Here is a 23,477-nt window from a genome sequence, read left to right as displayed (position 1 = left end):
CGCTGACGTCACGAGAACGTGATCTATTTGGGGGAAGGAAACTGGTGAATAAACCCACTTAAGCTACCTGAAGGCATCAATGTTGCCGGATTCGAGACCCTCGTTATGTAATAAACGAGAAGAAAGGGGGTTAACCGAGGGGCCCGATATTTATTAGTCATATCATCAGAAGCCAACAAACACTGACACCAAGAAAAACATAGGAGAAATTAGTTGTGCTCAATTAATGGAATGAAGAAACGATAAATTATTAGAAAAATAAGTAGATGAAGAAACAACTCGCCTCAGGCGGGAACCGAACCCACAACCTTCGCATTTCGCCTGCGATGCTGTACAAACTTAGCTACCGCGGCAATGTTTCCCCATCAACTTTCTTGGGTATTTATGTGTACTAGTAAACCCTGGGAGTGTTAGCCAGCGCCACCACTCATAGACATTCGCGGCGGACGTGGAATGTCCTCGTTGACGCAGGCGTCACGAGAAAGTGATCTTTTTGGATGAAGGCAACTGGTCAATAAACTCACATATGCTACCTGAAGGCATCAATGTTGCCGGATTCGAGACCCTCGTTATGTAATAAACGAGAAGAAAGGGGGTTAACCGAGGGGCCCAATATTTATTAGCCATATCATCAGAAGCCAACAAACACTGACACCAAGAAAAGCATAGGAGAAATTAGATGTGCTCAATTTATGGAATGAAGAAACAATAAATTATTAGAAAAAGTAGATGAAGAAACAACTTGCCACACGTGGGAACCGAACCCACAACCTTCGCATTTCGCGTGCGATGCTCCACCAATTGAGCTACCGCGGCGCTTTTTCCCCATCAACTTTCTTGGGTATTTATGTGTACCAGTAAAACCCTGGGAGTGTTAGCCAGTGCCACTACTCACAGGCATTGGCGGCGGACGTGGAACGTCCTCGTTGCCGCTGACGTCACGAGAACGTGATCTTTTTGGGGGAGGGAAACTGGTCAATAAACCCACATATGCTACCTGAAGGCATCAATGTTGCCGGATTCGAGACCCTCGTTATGTAATAAATGAGAAGAAAGGGAGATAACCGAGGGGCCCGATATTTATTAGTCATATCATCAGAAGCCAACAAGCACTGACACCAAGGACAACATAGGAGAAATCAGTTGTGCTCAATAAATGGAATGAAGAAACGATAAATTATTAGAAAATAAAGTGGATGAAAAAACAACTTGCCGCAGGTGGGAACCGAACCCACAACCTTCGCATTTCGCCTGCGATGCTCTACACACTTAGCTACCGCGGCAATGTTTCCCCATCAACTTTCTTGGGTATTTATGTGTACCAATAAACCCTGGGAGTGTTAGCCAGCGCCACTGCTCACAGACATTGGTGGCGGACGTGGAACGTCCTCGTTGACACAGGCGTCACGAGAAAGTGATCTTTTTGGATGAAGGCAACTGGTCAATAAACCCACATATGCTACCTGAAGGCATCAATGTTGCCGGATTCGAGACCCTCGTTATGTAATAAACGAGAAGAAAGGGGGTTAACCGAGGGGCCCGATATTTATTAGTCATATCATCAGAAGCCAACAAGCACTGACAGTAAGGACAACATTGGGGAAATTAGTTGTGCTCAATAAATGGAATGAAGAAACGATAAATTAATAGAAATTAAAGTGGATGAAAAAAGAACTTGCCGCAGCTGGGAGCCGAACCCACAACCTTCGCATTTCGCGTGCGATGCTCCACCAATTGAGCTACCGCGGCGCTTTTTCCCCATCAACTTTCTTGGGTATTTATGTGTACCAGTAAAACCCTGGGAGTGTTAGCCAGTGCCACTACTCACAGGCATTGGCGGCGGACGTGGAACGTCCTCGTAGCCGCTGACGTCACGAGAACGTGATCTTTTTGGGGGAGGGAAACTGGTCAATAAACCCACATATGCTACCTGAAGGCATCAATGTTGCCGGATTCGAGACCCTCGTTATGTAATAAACGAGAAGAAAGGGGGTTAACCGAGGGGCCCGATATTTATTAGTCATATCATGAGAAGCCAACAAGCACTGATAGCAAGGAAAACATATGGGAAATTAGTTGTGCTCAATAAATGGAATGAAGAAACTATAAATTAATAGATTATAGTGGATTAAAAAACAACTTGCCGCAGGTGGGAGCCGAACCCACAACCTTCGCATTTCGCGTGCGATGCCTAACCTATTGAGCTACCGCGGCGCTGTTTCCCCATCAACTTTCTTGGGTATTTATGTGTGCTAGTAAAATCCTGGGAGTGTTAGCCAGCGCCACCACTCACTGACCTTGGCGGTGGACGTGGAACGTCCTCGTTGCCGCAGGCGTCACAAGAACGTGATCTTTTTGGGGGAAGAAAACTGGTGAATAAACCCACATATGCTACCTGAAGGCATCAATGTTGCCGGATTCGAGACCCTCGTTATGTAATAAACGAGAAGAAAGGGGGTTAACCGAGGGGCCCTATATTTATTAGTCGTATCATGAGAAGCCAACAAGCACTGACACCAAGGACAACATAGGAGAAATTAGTTGTGCTTAATAAATGGAATGAAGAAACGATAAATTAATAGAAGTTATACTGGAATAAAAACAACTTGCCGAAGGTGGGAGCCGAACCCACAACCTTCGCATTTCGCGTGCGATGCTCTACCAATTGAGCTACCGCGGCGCTGTTTCCCCATGAACATTCTTGGGTATTTATGTGTACTAGTAAACCCTGGGAGTGCTAGCCAGCGCCACCACTCACACACCTTGGCGGCGGACGTGGAACGGTCGCACCCTAGAAAGTTGATGAGGAAACAGCGCCGCGGTAGCTCAATTGGTAAAGCATCGCACGCGAAATGCGAAGGTTGTGGGTTCGGTTCCCATCTGCGGCAAGTTGTTTTTTCATCCACTTTAATTTCTAATAATTTATCGTTTCTTGATGCCATTTATTAGGCACAACTAATTTCCCCTATGTTGTCCTTGCTGTCAGTGCTTGTTGGCTTCTCATGATATGACTAATAAATATCAAGCCCCTCGGTTAACCCCCTTTCTTCTCGTTTATTACACAACGAAAGTCGCGAATCCGGCAATATTGATGCCTTCAGGTAGCATATGTGGGTTTATTCACCAGTTTCCTTCACCCAAAAAGATCATGTTCTCGTGACACCTGCGGCAACGATGACATTCCACGTCCGCCGCCAAGGTCTGTGAGTGGTGGCACTGGCTAACACTCCCAGGGTTTTACTAGTACACATTATTAAACAAGAAAGTTGATGGGGAAACAGCGCCTCGGTAGCTCAATTGGTAGAGCATCGCACTAGAAATGCGAAGGTTGTGGGTTCGGTTCCCACCTGCGGCAAGCTGTTTTTTTCATCCGCTTTAATTTCTAATAATTTATCGTTCCTTCACGCCATTTATTAGGCCCAACTAGTTTCCCCTATGTTGTCCTTGCTGTCAGTGCTTGTTGGCTTCTGATGATATGACTAATAAATATCGGGCCCCTCGGTTAAACCCCTTTCTTCTCGTTTATTACATAACGAGGGTCTCGAATGCAGCAAGATTGATGCCTTCAGGTAGCATATATGGGTTTATTCACCAGTTTCCTTCACCCAAAAAGATCATGTTCTCGTGACACCTGCGGCAACGAGGACATTCAACGTCCGCCGCAAAGGTCTGTGAGTGGTGGCACTGGCTAACACTCCCAGGGTTTTACTAGTACACATTATTAAACAAGAAAGTTGATGGGGAAACAGCGCCGCGGTAGCTCAATTGGTAGAGCATCGCACGCGAAATGCGAAGGTTGTGGGTTCGGCTCCCACCTGCGGCAAGTTGTTTTTTCATCCACTTTAATTTCTAATAATTTATCGTTTGTTCATGCCATTTATTAGGCACAACTAATTTCCCCTATGTTGTCCTTGCTGTCAGTGCTTGTTGGCTTCTCATGATATGACTAATAAATATCGGGCCCCTCGGTTAACCCCTTTCTTCTCGTTTATTACATAACGAGGGTCGCGAATCCAGCAACATTGATGCCTTCAGGTAGCATATATGGGTTTATTCACCAGTTTCCTTCACCCAAAAAGATCATGTTCTCGTGACACCTGCGGCAACGAGGACATTCAACGTCCGCCGCAAAGGTCTGTGAGTGGTGGCACTGGCTAACACTCCCAGGGTTTTACTAGTACACATTATTAAACAAGAAAGTTGATGGGGAAACAGCGCCGCGGTAGCTCTATTTTTAGAGCATCGCACTCGAAATGCGAAGGTTGTGGGTTCGGTTCCCACCTGCGGCAAGCTGTTTTTTTCATCCGCTTTAATTTCTAATAATTTATCGTTCCTTCACGCCATTTATTAGGCCCACCTAATTTCCCCTTTGTTGTCCTTGCTGTCAGTGCTTGTTGGCTTCTCATGATATGAATAATAAATATCGGGCCCCTCGGTTAAACCCCTTTCTTCTCGTTTATTACATAACGAGGGTCTCGAATCCGGCAACATTGATGCCTTCAGGCAGCATATGTGGGTTTCTTGACCAGTTGCCTTCACCCAAAAAGATCACGTTCTCGTGACGCCTGCGGCAACGAGGACGTTCCACGTCCGCCGCCAAGGTCTGTGAGTGGTGGCGCTGGCTAACACTCCGAGGGTTTTACTAGTACACATAAATACCCTAGAAAGTTGATGGGGAAACAACGCCGCGGTAGCTCAATTGGTAGAGCATCGCACGCGAAGTGCGAAGGTTGTGGGTTCGGTTCCCACCTGCGGCAAGTTGTTTTTTTCATTCGCTTTAATTTCTCATAATTTATCGTTTCTTCATACCATTTATTAGGCACAACTAATTTCCCCTATGTTGTCCTTGCTGTCAGTGCTTGTTGGCTTCTCATGATGTGACTAATAAATATCAAGCCCCTCGGTTAACCCCCTTTCTTCTCGTTTATTACACAACGAAAGTCGCGAATCCGGCAATATTGATGCCTTCAGGTAGCATATGTGGGTTTATTCACCAGTTTCCTTCACCCAAAAAGATCATGTTCTCGTGACACCTGCGGCAACGAGGACATTCCACGTCCGCCGCCAAGGTCTGTGAGTGGTGGCACTGGCTAACACTCCCAGGTTTTTACTAGTACACATTAATACCCAAGAAAGTTGATGGGGAAACAGCGCCGCGGTACCTCAATTGGTAGAGCATCGTACGCGAAATGCGAAGGTTGTGGGTTCCGTTCCCACCTGCGGCAAGTTGTTTTTTCATCCGCTTTATTTTCTAATAATTTATCGTTTCTTCATACCATTTATTAGGCACAACTTATTTCCCCTATGTTGTCCTTGCTGTCAGTCCTTGTTGGCTTCTCATGATATGACTAATAAATATCCGGCCCCTCGGTTAACCCCCTTTCTTCTCGTTTATTACATAACGAGGGTCTCGAATCCAGCAACATTGATGCCTTCAGGTAGCATATATGGGTTTATTCACCAGTTTCCTTCACCCAAAAAGATCATGTTCTCGTGACACCTGCGGCAACGAGGACATTCCACGTCCGCCGCCAAGGTCTGTGAGTGGTGGCACTGGCTAACACTCCCAGGGTTTTACTAGTACACATTAATACCCAAGAAATTTGATGGGGAAACAACGCCGCGGTAGCTCAATTGGTAGAGCATCGCCCGCGAAATGCGAAGGTTGTGGGTTCAGTTCCCACCTGCGGCAAGTTGTTTTTTATCAGCTTTAATTTCTAATAATTTATCGTTTCTTCATACCATTTATTAGGCACAACTAATTTCCCCAATTTTGTCCTTGCTGTGAGTGCTTTTTGGCTTCTCATGATGTGACTAATAAATATGGGGCCCCTCGGTTAACCCCCTTTCTTCTCGTTTAATACATAACGAGGTTCGCAAATCCACCAGCATTGATGCCTTCAGGCGGCATATGTGGGTTCATTGACCAGTTGCCTTCACCCACAAAGATCGCGTTCTCGTGACGCCTGCGGAAACCAGGACGTTCCACGTCCGCCGCCAAGGTCTGTGACTGGTGGCGCTGGTTAACACTCCCAGCGTTTTACTAGAACACATAAATACCATAGAATGTTGATGGGGAAACGACGCCGCGGTAGTTCAATTGGTAGATCATCGCACGCGAAATGCGAAGGTTGTGGGTTCGGTTCCCACCTGCGGCAAGCTGTCTTTTTCATCCGCTTTATTTTTCAAATAATTTATCGTTTCTTCTTACCATTTATTAGGCACAACTAATTTCCCCTACGTTGTCCTTGCTGTCAGTCCTTGTCGGCTTCTCATGATATGACTAATAAATATCGGGCCTCTCGGTTAACCCCCTTTCTTAACGTTTATTACATAGCGAGGGTCTCCAATCCGGCAAGATTGATGCCTTCAGGTAGCATATGTGGGTTTATTGACCAGTTGCCTTCACCCGAAAAGGTCCCTTTCTTGTGACGCCTGCGTCAAGGAGGACGCTCCACGTGCACCGCCAAGGTCTGTGATTGGTTGTGCTGGCTAACACTCCCAGGGTTTACTAGTACACATAAATACCCAAGAAAGTTGATGGCGAAACAGCGCCTGGGTAGCTCAATTGGTAGAGCAACGCACGCGAAATGCGAAGGTTGTGGGTTCGCTTCCCACCTGCGGCAAGTTGTTTTTTCATCCGCTTTAATTTCTAATAATTTATCGTTTCTTCATGCCATTTATTAGGCACAACTAATTTCCCCTATGTTGTCCTTGCTGTCAGTGCTTGTTGACTTCTCATGATATGACTAATAAATATCGGGCCCCATGGTTAACCCCCTTTCCTCTCGTTTATTACATAGCGAGGGTCTCGAATGCGGCAACATTGATGCCTTCAAGCAGCATATGTGGGTTTATTGACCAGTTGCCTTCACCCGAAAAGATCACTTTCTTGTGACGCCTGCGTCAAGGAGGACGTTGCACGTCCGCCGCCAAGGTCAGTGAGTGGTGGCGCTGGCTAACACTCCCAGGGTTTTACTAGTACACATTATTACCCAAGAAAGTTGATGGGGAAAGAGCGCCGCGGTAGCTCAATTGGTAGAGCATCGCACGCGAAATGCGAAGGTTGTGGGTTCGGTTCCCACCTGCGGCAAGTTGTTTTTTCATCCACTTTAATTTCTAATAATTTATCGTTTCTTCATGCCATTTATTAGGCACAACTAATTTCCGCTATGTTGTCCTTGCTGTCAGTCCTTGTTGGCTTCTCATGATATGACTAATAAATATCGGGCCTCTTGGTTAACCCCCTTTCTTCTCGTTTATTACATAGCGAGGGTCTCCAATCCGGCAAGATTGATGCCTTCAGGTAGCATATGTGGGTTTATTGACCAGTTGCCTTCACCCGAAAAGATCACTTTTTTGTGACAACTGCATCAAGGATGACGCTCCACGTGCATCGCGAAGGTCTGTGATTGGTTGTGCTGGCTAACACTCCCAGGGTTTACTAGTACACATAAATACCCAAGAAAGTTGATGTGGAAACAGCGCCTCGGTAGCTCAATTGTTAGAGCAACGCACGCGAAATGCAAAGGTTGTGGGTTCGGTTCCCACCTGCGGCAAGTTGTTTTTTCATCCACTTTAATTTCTACTAATTTATCGTTTCTTCATACCATTTATTAGGCACAACTAATATCCCCTATGTTGTCCTTGCTGTCAGTCCTTGTTGGCTTCTCATGATATGACTAATAAATATCGGGCCTCTTGGTTAACCCCCTTTCTTCTCGTTTATTACATAGCGAGGGTCTCCAATCCGGCAAGATTGATGCCTTCAGGTAGCATATGTGGGTTTATTGACCAGTTGCCTTCACCCGAAAAGATCACTTTTTTGTGACAACTGCATCAAGGATGACGCTCCACGTGCATCGCGAAGGTCTGTGATTGGTTGTGCTGGCTAACACTCCCAGGGTTTACTAGTACACATAAATACCCAAGAAAGTTGATGTGGAAACAGCGCCTCGGTAGCTCAATTGTTAGAGCAACGCACGCGAAATGCAAAGGTTGTGGGTTCGGTTCCCACCTGCGGCAAGTTGTTTTTTCATCCACTTTAATTTCTAATAATTTATCGTTTCTTCATGCCATTTATTAGGCACAACTAATTTCCGCTATGTTGTCCTTGCTGTCAGTGCTTGTTAGCTTCTCATGATATGACAAATAAATATCGGGCCCCTCGGTTAACCCCTTTCTTCTCGTTTATTACATAACGAGGGTCTCGAATCCAGCAACATTGATGCCTTCAGGTAGCATATACGGGTTTATTCACCAGTTTCCTTCACCCAAAAAGATCATGTTCTCGTGACACCTGCGGCAACGAGGACATTCCACGTCCGCCGCCAAGGTCTGTGAGTGGTGGCACTGGCTAACACTCCCAGGGTTTTACTAGTACACATTATTACCCAAGAAAGTTGATGGGGAAACAGCGCCGCGGTAGCTCAATTGGTAGAGCATCGCACTCGAAATGCGAAGGTTGTGGGTTCGGTTCCCACCTGCGGCAAGCTGTTTTTTTCATCCGCTTTAATTTCTAATAATTTATCGTTCCTTCACGCCATTTATTAGGCCAAACTAATTTCCCCTATGTTGTCCTTGCTGTCAGTGCTTGTTGGCTTCTCATGATATGACTAATAAATATCGGGCCCCTCGGTTAAACCCCTTTCTTCTCGTTTATTACATAACGAGGGTCTCGAATCCGGCAACATTGATGCCTTCAGGCAGCATATGTGGGTTTATTGACCAGTTGCCTTCACCCAAAAAGATCACGTTCTCGTGACGCCTGCGGCAACGAGGGCGTTCCACGTCCGCCGCCAAGGTCTGTGAGTGGTGGCGCTGGCTAACACTCCGAGGGTTTTACTAGTACACATAAATACCCTAGAAAGTTGATGGGGAAACAACGCCGCGGTAGCTCAATTGGTAGAGCATCGCCCGCGAAATGCGAAGGTTCTGGGTTCGGTTCCCACCTGCGGCAAGTTGTTTTTTATCAGCTTTAATTTCTAATAATTTATCGTTTCTTCATACCATTTATTAGGCACAACTAATTTCCCCAATTTTGTCCTTGCTGTGAGTGCTTTTTGGCTTCTCATGATATGACTAATAAATATCGGGCCCCTCGGTTAACCCCCTTTCTTCTCGTTTAATACATAACGGGGGTCTCGAATCCAGCAACATTGATGCCTTCAGGCAGCATATGTGGGTTTATTGACCAGTTGCCTTCACCCAAAAAGATCACGTTCTCGTGACGCCTGCGGCAACCAGGACGTTCCACGTCCGCCGCCAAGGTCTGTGAGTGGTGGCGCTGGCTAACACTCCCAGGGTTTACCAGTACACATAAATACCCAAGAAAGTTGATGGCGAAACAGCGCCGCGGTAGCTCAATTGGTAGAGCATCGCACGCGAAATGCGAAGGCTGTGGGTTCAGTTCCCACCTGCGGCAAGTTGTTTTTTATCCGCTTTAATTTCTAATAATTTATCGTCTTTCATACCATTTATTAGGCCCAACTAATTTCCCCAATGTTGTCCTTGCTGTCAGTGCTTGTTGGCTTCTCATGATATGACTAATAAATATTAGGCCCCTCGGTTAACCCCCTTTCTTCTCGTTTAGTACATATCTAGGGTCTCGAATCCGGCAACATTGATGCCTTCAGGCAGCATATGTGGGTTTATTGACCAGTTGCCTTCACCCAAAAAGATCACGTTCTCGTGACGCCTGCGGCAACGAGGACGTTCCACGTCCGCCGCCATGGTCTGTGAGTGGTGGCGCTGGCTAACACTCCCAGGGTTTTACTAGTACACATTATAACCCAAGAAAGTTGATGGGGAAACAGCGCCGCGGTAGCTCAATTGGTAGAGCATTGCACGCGAAATGCGACGGTTGTGGGTTCGGTTCCCACCTGCGCCAAGTTGTTTTTTCATTCACTTTTATTTCTAATAATTTAACGTTTCTTCATGCCATTTATTAGGCACAACTAATTTCCCCTATGTTGTCCTTGCTGTCAGTGCTTGTTGGCTTCTCATGATATGACTAATAAATATCGTGCCCCTCGGTTAACCCCCTTTCTTCTCGTTTATTACATAGCGAGGGTCTCGAATCCGGCAAGATTGATGCCTTCAGGTAGCATATGTGGGTTTATTGACCAGTTGCCTTCACCCGAAAATATCACTTTCTTGTGACGCCTGCGTCAAGGAGGACGTTCCACGTCCGTGGCGAAGGTCAGTAAGTGGTGGCGCTGGCTAACACTCCCAGGATTTTACTAGTACACATAGATACCCAAGAAAGTTGATGGGGAAACAGCGCCGCGGTAGCTCAAATGGTAGAGCATCGCACGCGAAATGCGAAGGTTGTGGGTTCGGTTCCACCTGCGGCAAGTTGTTTTTTCATCCACTTTAATTTCTATTATTTATCGTTTCTTTATTAAATTAATTAGGCACAACTGATTTCCTCTCTGTTGTCCTTGCTGTCAGTGCTTGTTGGCTTCTCATGATACGACTAATAAATATCGGGCCCCTCGGTTAACCCACTTTCGTCTCGTTTATTACACAGCGAGGGTCTCGAATCCGGCAAGATTGATGCCTTCAGGTAGCATATGTGGGTTTATTGACCAGTTGCCTTCACCCAAAAAGATCACTTTCTCGTGACGCCTGCGTCAACGAGGACGTTCCACGTCCGCCGCCAAGGTCTGTGAGTGATGGCGCTGGCTAATAGTCCCAGGGTTTACTAGCACAATAAATTCCCAAGAAAGTTGATGGGAAATCAGCGCCGGGGTAGCTCAATTGGTTGAGCAACGCACGCGAAATGCGAAGGTTGAGGGTTCGGTTCCCACCTGCGGCAAGTTGTTTTTTCATACAATTTATTTTTCTAATAATTTATCGTTTCTTCATGCCATTTATTAGGGACAAGTAATTTCCCCTATGTTGTCCTTGCTGTCAGTGCTTGTTGGCTTCTCATGATATGACTAATAAATATCGGGCCTCTCGGTTAACCCCCTTTCTTCTCGTTTATTACAAAACGAGGGTCTCGAATCCAGCAAGATTGATGCCTTCAGGTAGCATATGTGGGTTTATTGACCAGTTGCCTTCCCCATAAAAGATCACTTTCTCGTGACGCCTGCGTCAACGAGGACGTTCCACGTCCGCCGCCAAGGTCTGTGAGTGGTGGCACTGGCTAACACTCCCAGGGTTTTACTAGTACACATTAATACCCAAGAAATTTGATGGGGAAACAGAGCCGCGGTAGCTCAATTGGTAGAGCATCGCCCGCGAAATGCGAAGGTTGTGGGTTCGGTTCCCACCTGCGGCAAGTTGTTTTTATCAGCTTTAATTTCTAATAATTTATCGTTTCATCATACCATTTATTAGGCACAACTAATTTCCCCAATTTTGTCCTTGCTGTCAGTGCTTGTTGGCTTCTCATGATATGACTAATAAATATCGGGCCCCTCAGTTAACCCCCTTTCTTCTCGTTTAATACATAACGAGGGTCTCGAATCCAGCAACATTGATGCCTTCAGGCAGCATATGTGGGTTTATTGACCAGTTGCCTTCACCCAAAAAGATCACGTTCTCGTGACTCCTGCGGCAACCAGGACGTTCCACGTCCGCCGCCATGGTCTGTGAGTGGTGGCGCTGGCTAACACTCCCAGGGTTTTACTAGTACACATTATAACCCAAGAAAGTTGATGGGGAAAGAGCGCCGCGGTAGCTCAATTGGTAGAGCATTGCACGCGAAATGCGACGGTTGTGGGTTCGGTTCCCACCTGCGCCAAGTTGTTTTTTCATTCACTTTTATTTCTAATAATTTAACGTTTCTTCATGCCATTTATTAGGCACAACTAATTTCCCCTATGTTATCCTTGCTGTCAGTGCTTGTTGGCTTCTCATGATATGACTAATAAATATCGTGCCCCTCGGTTAACCCCCTTTCTTCTCGTTTATTACATAGCGAGGGTCTCGAATCCGGCAAGATTGATGCCTTCAGGTAGCATATGTGGGTTTATTGACCAGTTGCCTTCACCCGAAAATATCACTTTCTTGTGACGCCTGCGTCAAGGAGGACGTTCCACGTCCGTCGCGAAGGTCAGTAAGTGGTGGCGCTGGCTAACACTCCCAGGATTTTACTAGTACACATAGATACCCAAGAAAGTTGATGGGGAAACAGCGCCGCGGTAGCTCAAATGGTAGAGCATCGCACGCGAAATGCGAAGGTTGTAGGTTCGGTTCCCACCTGCGGCAAGTTGTTTTTTCATCCACTTTAATTTCTATTATTTATCGTTACTTCATTAAATTTATTAGGCACAACTAATTTCCTCTCTGTTGTCCTTGCTGTCAGTGCTTGTTGGCTTCGCATGATATGACTAATAAATATCGGGCCCCTCGGTTAACCCACTTTGGTCTCGTTTATTACACAGCGAGGGTCTCGAATCCGGCAAGATTGATGCCCTCAGGTAGCATATGTGGGTTTATTGACCAGTTGCCTTCACCCGAAAAGATCAATTTCTCGTGACGCCTGCGTCAACGAGGACGTTCCACGTCCGCCGCCAAGGTCTGTGAGTGATGGCGCTGGCTTATAGTCCCAGGGTTTACTAGTACAATAAATTCCCAAGAAAGTTCATAGGAAAACAGCGCCGAGGTAGCTCAATTGGTTGAGCAACGCACGCGAAATGCGAAGGTTGAGGGTTCGGTTCCCACCTGCGGCAAATTGTTTTTTCATACAATTCAATTTCTAATAATTTATCGTTTCTTCATGCCATTTATTAGGCACTCCTAATTTCCCCAATGTTGTCCTTGCTGTCAGTGCTTGTTGGCTTCTCATGATATGACTAATAAATATCGGGCCCCTCGGTTAACCCCTTTCTTCTCGTTTATTACATAGCGAGGGTCTCCAATCCGGCAAGATTGATGCCTTCAGGTAGCATATGTGGGTTTATTGACCAGTTGCCTTCACCCGAAAAGATCACTTTTTTGTGACAACTGCATCAAGGATGACGCTCCACGTGCACCGCGAAGGTCTGTGATTGGTTGCGCTGGCTAACACTCCCAGGGTTTACTAGTACACATAAATACCCAAGAAAGTTGATGTGGAAACAGCGCCTCGGTAGCTCAATTGTTAGAGCAACGCACGCGAAATGCGAAGGTTGTGGGTTCGGTTCCCACCTGCGGCAAGTTGTTTTTTCATTCACTTTTATTTCTAATAATTTAACGTTTCTTCATGCCATTTATTAGGCACAACTAATTTCCCCTATGTTGTCCTTGCTGTCAGTGCTTGTTGGCTTCTCATGATATGACTAATAAATATCGTGCCCCTCGGTTAACCCCCTTTCTTCTCGTTTATTACATAGCGAGGGTCTCGAATCCGGCAAGATTGATGCCTTCAGGTAGCATATGTGGGTTTATTGACCAGTTGCCTTCACCGGAAAATATCACTTTCTTGTGACGCCTGCGTCAAGAGGACGTTCCACGTCCGTCGCGAAGGTCAGTAAGTGGTGGCGCTGGCTAACACTCCCAGGATTTTACTAGTACACATAGATACCCAAGAAAGTTGATGGGGAAACAGCGCCGCGGTAGCTCAAATGGTAGAGCATCGCACGCGAAATGCGAAGGTTGTGGGTTCGGTTCCACCTGCGGCAAGTTGTTTTTTCATCCACTTTAATTTCTATTATTTATCGTTTCTTTATTAAATTAATTAGGCACAACTGATTTCCTCTCTGTTGTCCTTGCTGTCAGTGCTTGTTGGCTTCTCATGATACGACTAATAAATATCGGGCCCCTCGGTTAACCCACTTTCGTCTCGTTTATTACACAGCGAGGGTCTCGAATCCGGCAAGATTGATGCCTTCAGGTAGCATATGTGGGTTTATTGACCAGTTGCCTTCACCCAAAAAGATCACTTTCTCGTGACGCCTGCGTCAACGAGGACGTTCCACGTCCGCCGCCAAGGTCTGTGAGTGATGGCGCTGGCTAATAGTCCCAGGGTTTACTAGCACAATAAATTCCCAAGAAAGTTGATGGGAAATCAGCGCCGGGGTAGCTCAATTGGTTGAGCAACGCACGCGAAATGCGAAGGTTGAGGGTTCGGTTCCCACCTGCGGCAAGTTGTTTTTTCATACAATTTATTTTTCTAATAATTTATCGTTTCTTCATGCCATTTATTAGGGACAAGTAATTTCCCCTATGTTGTCCTTGCTGTCAGTGCTTGTTGGCTTCTCATGATATGACTAATAAATATCGGGCCTCTCGGTTAACCCCCTTTCTTCTCGTTTATTACAAAACGAGGGTCTCGAATCCAGCAAGATTGATGCCTTCAGGTAGCATATGTGGGTTTATTGACCAGTTGCCTTCCCCATAAAAGATCACTTTCTCGTGACGCCTGCGTCAACGAGGACGTTCCACGTCCGCCGCCAAGGTCTGTGAGTGGTGGCACTGGCTAACACTCCCAGGGTTTTACTAGTACACATTAATACCCAAGAAATTTGATGGGGAAACAGAGCCGCGGTAGCTCAATTGGTAGAGCATCGCCCGCGAAATGCGAAGGTTGTGGGTTCGGTTCCCACCTGCGGCAAGTTGTTTTTATCAGCTTTAATTTCTAATAATTTATCGTTTCATCATACCATTTATTAGGCACAACTAATTTCCCCAATTTTGTCCTTGCTGTCAGTGCTTGTTGGCTTCTCATGATATGACTAATAAATATCGGGCCCCTCAGTTAACCCCCTTTCTTCTCGTTTAATACATAACGAGGGTCTCGAATCCAGCAACATTGATGCCTTCAGGCAGCATATGTGGGTTTATTGACCAGTTGCCTTCACCCAAAAAGATCACGTTCTCGTGACTCCTGCGGCAACCAGGACGTTCCACGTCCGCCGCCATGGTCTGTGAGTGGTGGCGCTGGCTAACACTCCCAGGGTTTTACTAGTACACATTATAACCCAAGAAAGTTGATGGGGAAAGAGCGCCGCGGTAGCTCAATTGGTAGAGCATTGCACGCGAAATGCGACGGTTGTGGGTTCGGTTCCCACCTGCGCCAAGTTGTTTTTTCATTCACTTTTATTTCTAATAATTTAACGTTTCTTCATGCCATTTATTAGGCACAACTAATTTCCCCTATGTTATCCTTGCTGTCAGTGCTTGTTGGCTTCTCACGATATGACTAATAAATATCGTGCCCCTCGGTTAACCCCCTTTCTTCTCGTTTATTACATAGCGAGGGTCTCGAATCCGGCAAGATTGATGCCTTCAGGTAGCATAAGTGGGTTTATTGACCAGTTGCCTTCACCCGAAAATATCACTTTCTTGTGACGCCTGCGTCAAGGAGGACGTTCCACGTCCGTCGCGAAGGTCAGTAAGTGGTGGCGCTGGCTAACACTCCCAGGATTTTACTAGTACACATAGATACCCAAGAAAGTTGATGGGGAAACAGCGCCGCGGTAGCTCAAATGGTAGAGCATCGCACGCGAAATGCGAAGGTTGTAGGTTCGGTTCCCACCTGCGGCAAGTTGTTTTTTCATCCACTTTAATTTCTATTATTTATCGTTACTTCATTAAATTTATTAGGCACAACTAATTTCCTCTCTGTTGTCCTTGCTGTCAGTGCTTGTTGGCTTCTCATGATATGACTAATAAATATCGGGCCCCTCGGTTAACCCACTTTGGTCTCGTTTATTACACAGCGAGGGTCTCGAATCCGGCAAGATTGATGCCTTCAGGTAGCATATGTGGGTTTATTGACCAGTTGCCTTCACCCGAAAAGATCAATTTCTCGTGACGCCTGCGTCAACGAGGACGTTCCACGTCCGCCGCCAAGGTCTGTGAGTGATGGCGCTGGCTAATAGTCCCAGGGTTTACTAGTACAATAAATTCCCAAGAAAGTTGATAGGAAAACAGCGCCGAGGTAGCTCAATTGGTTGAGCAACGCACGCGAAATGCGAAGGTTGAGGGTTCGGTTCCCACCTGCGGCAAATTGTTTTTTCATACAATTTAATTTCTAATAATTTATCGTTTCTTCATGCCATTTATTAGGCACTCCTAATTTCCCCAATGTTGTCCTTGCTGTCAGTGCTTGTTGGCTTCTCATGATATGACTAATAAATATCGGGCCCCTCGGTTAACCCCTTTCTTCTCGTTTATTACATAGCGAGGGTCTCCAATCCGGCAAGATTGATGCCTTCAGGTAGCATATGTGGGTTTATTGACCAGTTGCCTTCACCCGAAAAGATCACTTTTTTGTGACAACTGCATCAAGGATGACGCTCCACGTGCACCGCGAAGGTCTGTGATTGGTTGCGCTGGCTAACACTCCCAGGGTTTACTAGTACACATAAATACCCAAGAAAGTTGATGTGGAAACAGCGCCTCGGTAGCTCAATTGTTAGAGCAACGCACGCGAAATGCGAAGGTTGTGGGTTCGGTTCCCACCTGCGGCAAGTTGTTTTTTCATCCACTTTAATTTCTAATAATTTATCGTTTCTTCATGCCATTTATTAGGCACAACTAATTTCCGCTATGTTGTCCTTGCTGTCAGTGCTTGTTAGCTTCTCATGATATGACTAATAAATATCGGGCCCCTCGGTTAACCCCTTTCTTCTCGTTTATTACATAACGAGGGTCGCGAATCCAGCAACATTGATGCCTTCAGGTAGCATATACGGGTTTATTCACCAGTTTCCTTCACCCAAAAAGATCATGTTCTCGTGACACCTGCGGCAACGAGGACATTCCACGTCCGCCGCCAAGGTCTGTGAGTGGTGGCACTGGCTAACACTCCCAGGGTTTTACTAGTACACATTATTACCCAAGAAAGTTGATGGGGAAACAGCGCCGCGGTAGCTCAATTGGTAGAGCATCGCACTCGAAATGCGAAGGTTGTGGGTTCGGTTCCCACCTGCGGCAAGCTGTTTTTTTCATCCGCTTTAATTTCTAATAATTTATCGTTCCTTCACGCCATTTATTAGGCCAAACTAATTTCCCCTATGTTGTCCTTGCTGTCAGTGCTTGTTGGCTTCTCATGATATGACTAATAAATATCGGGCCCCTCGGTTAAACCCCTTTCTTCTCGTTTATTACATAACGAGGGTCTCGAATCCGGCAACATTGATGCCTTCAGGCAGCATATGTGGGTTTATTGACCAGTTGCCTTCACCCAAAAAGATCACGTTCTCGTGACGCCTGCGGCAACGAGGACGTTCCACGTCCGCCGCCAAGGTCTGTGAGTGGTGGCGCTGGCTAACACTCCGAGGGTTTTACTAGTACACATAAATACCCTAGAAAGTTGATGGGGAAACAACGCCGCGGTAGCTCAATTGGTAGAGCATCGCACGCGAAGTGCGAAGGTTGTGGGTTCGGTTCCCACCTGCGGCAAGTTGTTTTTTTCATTCGCTTTAATTTCTCATAATTTATCGTTTCTTCATACCATTTATTAGGCACAACTAATTTCCCCTATGTCGTCCTTGCTGTCAGTGCTTGTTGGCTTCTCATGATATGACTAATAAATATCAAGCCCCTCGGTTAACTCCCTTTCTTCTCGTTTATTACACAACGAAAGTCGCGAATCCGGCAATATTGATGCCTTCAGGTAGCATATGTGGGTTTATTCACCAGTTTCCTTCACCCAAAAAGATCATCTTCTCGTGACACCTGCGGCAACGAGGACATTCCACGTCCGCCGCCAAGGTCTGTGAGTGGTGGCGCTGGCTAACACTCCCAGGGTTTTACTAGTACACATTAATACCCAAGAAAGTTGATGGGGAAACAGCGCCGCGGTAGCTCAATTGGTAGAGCATTGCACGCGAAATGCGACGGCAGTGGGTTCGGTTCCCACCTGCGGCAAGTTGTTTTTTATCAGCTTTAATTTCTAATAATTTATCGTTTCTTCATACCATTTATTAGGCACAACTAATTTCCCCAATTTTGTCCTTGCTGTGAGTGCTTTTTGGCTTCTCATGATATGACTAATAAATATCGGGCCCCTCGGTTAACCCCCTTTCTTCTCGTTTAATACATAACGGGGGTCCCGAATCCAGCAACATTGATGCCTTCAGGCAGCATATGTGGGTTTATTGACCAGTTGCCTTCACCCAAAAAGATCACGTTCTCGTGACGCCTGCGGCAACCAGGACGTTCCACGTCCGCCGCCATGGTCTGTGAGTGGTGGCGCTGGCTAACACTCCCAGGGTTTTACTAGTACACATAAATACCCAAGAAAGTTGATGGCGAAACAGCGCCGCGGTAGCTCAATTGGTAGAGCATCGCACGCGAAATGCGAAGGCTGTGGGTTCAGTTCCCACCTGCGGCAAGTTGTTTTTTATCCGCTTTAATTTCTAATAATTTATCGTCTTTCATACCATTTATTAGGCCCAACTAATTTCCCCAATGTTGTCCTTGCTCTCAGTGCTTGTTGGCTTCTCATGATATGACTAATAAATATTAGGCCCCTCGGTTAACCACCTTTCTTCTCGTTTATTACATATCTAGGGTCTCGAATCCGGCAACATTGATGCCTTCAGGTAGCATATGTGGGTTTATTGACCAGTTGCCTTCACCCAAAAAGATCACGTTCTCGTGACGCCTGCGGCAACGAGGACGTTCCACGTCCGCCGCCATGGTCTGTGAGTGGTGGCGCTGGCTAACACTCCCAGGGTTTTACTAGTACACATTATAACCCAAGAAAGTTGATGGGGAAACAGCGCCGCGGTAGCTCAATTGGTAGAGCATTGCACGCGAAATGCGACGTTTGTGGGTTCGGTTCCCACCTGCGCCAAGTTGTTTTTTCATTCACTTTTATTTCTAATAATTTAACGTTTCTTCATGCCATTTATTAGGCACAACTAATTTCCCCTATGTTGTCCTTGCTGTCAGTGCTTGTTGGCTTCTCATGATATGACTAATAAATATCGTGCCCCTCGGTTAACCCCCTTTCTTCTCGTTTATTACATAGCGAGGGTCTCGAATCCGGCAAGATTGATGCCTTCAGGTAGCATATGTGGGTTTATTGACCAGTTGCCTTCACCCGAAAATATCACTTTCTTGTGACGCCTGCGTCAAGGAGGACGTTCCACGTCCGTCGCGAAGGTCAGTAAGTGGTGGCGCTGGCTAACACTCCCAGGATTTTACTAGTACACATAGATACCCAAGAAAGTTGATGGGGAAACAGCGCCGCGGTAGCTCAAATGGTAGAGCATCGCACGCGAAATGCGAAGGTTGTGGGTTCGGTTCCACCTGCGGCAAGTTGTTTTTTCATCCACTTTAATTTCTATTATTTATCGTTTCTTTATTAAATGAATTAGGCACAACTGATTTCCTCTCTGTTGTCCTTGCTGTAAGTGCTTGTTGGCTTCTCATGATACGACTAATAAATATCGGGCCCCTCGGTTAACCCACTTTCGTCTCGTTTATTACACAGCGAGGGTCTCGAATCCGGCAAGATTGATGCCTTCAGGTAGCATATGTGGGTTTATTGACCAGTTGCCTTCACCCAAAAAGATCACTTTCTCGTGACGCCTGCGTCAACGAGGACGTTCCACGTCCGCCGCCAAGGTCTGTGAGTGATGGCGCTGGCTAATAGTCCCAGGGTTTACTAGCACAATAAATTCCCAAGAAAGTTGATGGGAAATCAGCGCCGGGTTAGCTCAATTGGTTGAGCAACGCACGCGAAATGCGAAGGTTGAGGGTTCGGTTCCCACCTGCGGCAAGTTGTTTTTTCATACAATTTATTTTTCTAATAATTTATCGTTTCTTCATGCCATTTATTAGGGACAAGTAATTTCCCCTATGTTGTCCTTGCTGTCAGGGCTTGTTGGCTTCTCATGATATGACTAATAAATATCGGGCCTCTCGGTTAACCCCTTTCTTCTCGTTTATTACAAAACGAGGGTCTCGAATCCAGCAAGATTGATGCCTTCAGGTAGCATATGTGGGTTTATTGACCAGTTGCCTTCCCCATAAAAGATCACTTTCTCGTGACGCCTGCGTCAACGAGGACGTTCCACGTCCGCCGCCAAGGTCTGTGAGTGGTGGCACTGGCTAACACTCCCAGGGTTTTACTAGTACACATTATAACCCAAGAAAGTTGATGGGGAAAGAGCGCCGCGGTAGCTCAATTGGTAGAGCATTGCACGCGAAATGCGACGGTTGTGGGTTCGGTTCCCACCTGCGGCAAGTTGTTTTTTCATACAATTTATTTTTCTAATAATTTATCGTTTCTTCATGCCATTTATTAGGGACAAGTAATTTCCCCTATGTTGTCCTTGCTGTCAGGGCTTGTTGGCTTCTCATGATATGACTAATAAATATCGGGCCTCTCGGTTAACCCCTTTCTTCTCGTTTATTACAAAACGAGGGTCTCGAATCCAGCAAGATTGATGCCTTCAGGTAGCATATGTGGGTTTATTGACCAGTTGCCTTCCCCATAAAAGATCACTTTCTCGTGACGCCTGCGGCAACGAGGACGTTCTACGTCCGCCGCCATGGTCTGTGAGTGGTGGCGCTGGCTAACACTCCCAGGGTTTTACTAGTACACATTATAACCCAAGAAAGTTGATGGGGAAACAGCGCCGCGGTAGCTCAATTGGTAGAGCATTGCACGCGAAATGCGACGTTTGTGGGTTCGGTTCCCACCTGCGCCAAGTTGTTTTTTCATTCACTTTTATTTCTAATAATTTAACGTTTCTTCATGCCATTTATTAGGCACAACTAATTTCCCCTATGTTGTCCTTGCTGTCAGTGCTTGTTGGCTTCTCATGATATGACTAATAAATATCGTGCCCCTCGGTTAACCCCCTTTCTTCTCGTTTATTACATAGCGAGGGTCTCGAATCCGGCAAGATTGATGCCTTCAGGTAGCATATGTGGGTTTATTGACCAGTTGCCTTCACCCGAAAATATCACTTTCTTGTGACGCCTGCGTCAAGGAGGACATTCCACGTCCGTCGCGAAGGTCAGTAAGTGGTGGCGCTGGCTAACACTCCCAGGATTTTACTAGTACACATAGATACCCAAGAAAGTTGATGGGGAAACAGCGCCGCGGTAGCTCAAATGGTAGAGCATCGCACGCGAAATGCGAAGGTTGTGGGTTCGGTTCCACCTGCGGCAAGTTGTTTTTTCATCCACTTTAATTTCTATTATTTATCGTTTCTTTATTAAATGAATTAGGCACAACTGATTTCCTCTCTGTTGTCCTTGCTGTAAGTGCTTGTTGGCTTCTCATGATACGACTAATAAATATCGGGCCCCTCGGTTAACCCACTTTCGTCTCGTTTATTACACAGCGAGGGTCTCGAATCCGGCAAGATTGATGCCTTCAGGTAGCATATGTGGGTTTATTGACCAGTTGCCTTCACCCAAAAAGATCACTTTCTCGTGACGCCTGCGTCAACGAGGACGTTCCACGTCCGCCGCCAAGGTCTGTGAGTGATGGCGCTGGCTAATAGTCCCAGGGTTTACTAGCACAATAAATTCCCAAGAAAGTTGATGGGAAATCAGCGCCGGGTTAGCTCAATTGGTTGAGCAACGCACGCGAAATGCGAAGGTTGAGGGTTCGGTTCCCACCTGCGGCAAGTTGTTTTTTCATACAATTTATTTTTCTAATAATTTATCGTTTCTTCATGCCATTTATTAGGGACAAGTAATTTCCCCTATGTTGTCCTTGCTGTCAGGGCTTGTTGGCTTCTCATGATATGACTAATAAATATCGCGCCTCTCGGTTAACCCCTTTCTTCTCGTTTATTACAAAACGAGGGTCTCGAATCCAGCAAGATTGATGCCTTCAGGTAGCATATGTGGGTTTATTGACCAGTTGCCTTCCCCATAAAAGATCACTTTCTCGTGACGCCTGCGTCAACGAGGACGTTCCACGTCCGCCGCCAAGGTCTGTGAGTGGTGGCACTGGCTAACACTCCCAGGGTTTTACTAGTACACATTATAACCCAAGAAAGTTGATGGGGAAAGAGCGCCGCGGTAGCTCAATTTTTAGAGCATTGCACGCGAAATGCGACGGTTGTGGGTTCGGTTCCCACCTGCGCCAAGTTGTTTTTTCATTCACTTTTATTTCTAATAATTTAACGTTTCTTCATGCCATTTATTAGGCACAACTAATTTCCCCTATGTTGTCCTTGCTGTCAGTGCTTGTTGGCTTCTCATGATATGACTAATAAATATCGTGCCCCTCGGTTAACCCCCTTTCTTCTCGTTTATTACATAGCGAGGGTCTCGAATCCGGCAAGATTGATGCCTTCAGGTAGCATATGTGGGTTTATTGACCAGTTGCCTTCACCCGAAAATATCACTTTCTTGTGACGCCTGCGTCAAGGAGGACGTTCCACGTCCGTCGCGAAGGTCAGTAAGTGGTGGCGCTGGCTAACACTCCCAGGATTTTACTAGTACACATAGATACCCAAGAAATTTGATGGGGAAACAGCGCCGCGGTAGCTCAAATGGTAGAGCATCGCACGCGAAATGCGAAGGTTGTAGGTTCGGTTCCCACCTGCGGCAAGTTGTTTTTTCATCCGCTTTATTTTCTAATAATTTATCGTTTCTTCATAAAATTTATTAGGCACAACTAATTTCCCCTATGTTGTCCTTGCTGTCAGTGCTTGTTGGCTTCTCATGATATGACTAATAAAAATCGGGCCCCTCGGTTAACCCCCTTTCTTCTCGTTTATTACGTATTGTAGGGTCTCGAATCCGGCAAGATTGATGCCTTCACGTAGCATATGTGGGTTTATTGCCCAGTTGCCTTCACCCGAAAAGATCACTTTCTCGTGACGCCGGCGTCAACCAGGACGTTCCACGTCCGCCGCCAAGGACTGTGAGTGGTGGCGCTGGCTAACACTCCCAGAGTTTACTAGAACACATAAATACCATAGAATGTTGATGGGGAAACAGCGCCGTGGTAGCTTAATTGGTAGAGCATCGCACGCGAAATGCGAAGGTTGTGGGTTCGGTTCCCACCTGCGGCAAGTTTTTTTCATCCGCTTTAATTTCTAATAATTTATCGTTTCTTCATAGCATTTATTATGCACAACTAATTTCCCCAATGTTGTCCTTGCTGTAAGTGCTTGTTAGCTTCTCATGATATGACCAATAAATATCGGGCCCCTCGGTTAACCCCCTTTCTTCTCGTTTATTACATAACGAGGGTCGCGAATCCGGCAACATTGATGCCTTCAGGTAGCATATGTGGGTTTAGTTGCCTTCACCCAAAAAGATCACTTTCTCTCGACGCCTGCGTCAACGAGGACGTTCCACGTCCGCCGCCAAGGTCTCTGAGTGATGCGCTGGCTAATACTCCCAGGGTTTACTAGTACACATAAATACCCAAGAAAGTTGATGGGGATACAGCACCGTGGTAGCTCAATTGGTAGAGCATCGCACGCGAAATGCGAAGGTTGTGGGTTCGGGTCCCACCTGCGGCAAGTTGTTTTTCATCCGCTTTAATTTCTAATAATTTATCGTTTCTTCATACCATTTGTTAGGCACAACTAATTTCCGCAATGTTGTCC

The 23,477-nt window shown here is 46.2% G+C and overlaps 3 non-coding genes across 3 annotated transcripts; all 3 read left to right on the top strand.

Annotated features, from left to right (window-relative positions):
- The first annotated feature begins 7,020 nt into the window (after positions 1-7,020).
- Positions 7,021-7,093, top strand: TRNAS-CGA (transfer RNA serine (anticodon CGA)). Its single transcript has one exon. It is a non-coding gene; the product is annotated as a tRNA-Ser (tRNA).
- A 1,325-nt stretch (positions 7,094-8,418) lies between these two features.
- On the top strand, positions 8,419-8,491 carry TRNAS-CGA (transfer RNA serine (anticodon CGA)). Its single transcript has one exon. It is a non-coding gene; the product is annotated as a tRNA-Ser (tRNA).
- Positions 8,492-16,799: 8,308 nt separating this feature from the next.
- TRNAS-CGA (transfer RNA serine (anticodon CGA)) lies at positions 16,800-16,872 on the top strand. Its single transcript has one exon. It is a non-coding gene; the product is annotated as a tRNA-Ser (tRNA).
- Positions 16,873-23,477: the final 6,605 nt, after the last annotated feature.

Source organism: Dermacentor variabilis, chromosome 9, assembly GCF_050947875.1.
Source record: "Dermacentor variabilis isolate Ectoservices chromosome 9, ASM5094787v1, whole genome shotgun sequence".
NCBI classification, from domain to species: domain Eukaryota; kingdom Metazoa; phylum Arthropoda; class Arachnida; order Ixodida; family Ixodidae; genus Dermacentor; species Dermacentor variabilis.
Note: the sequence above shows the minus strand (reverse complement) of the source record. Positions and strands in the feature narration are given on the sequence as shown.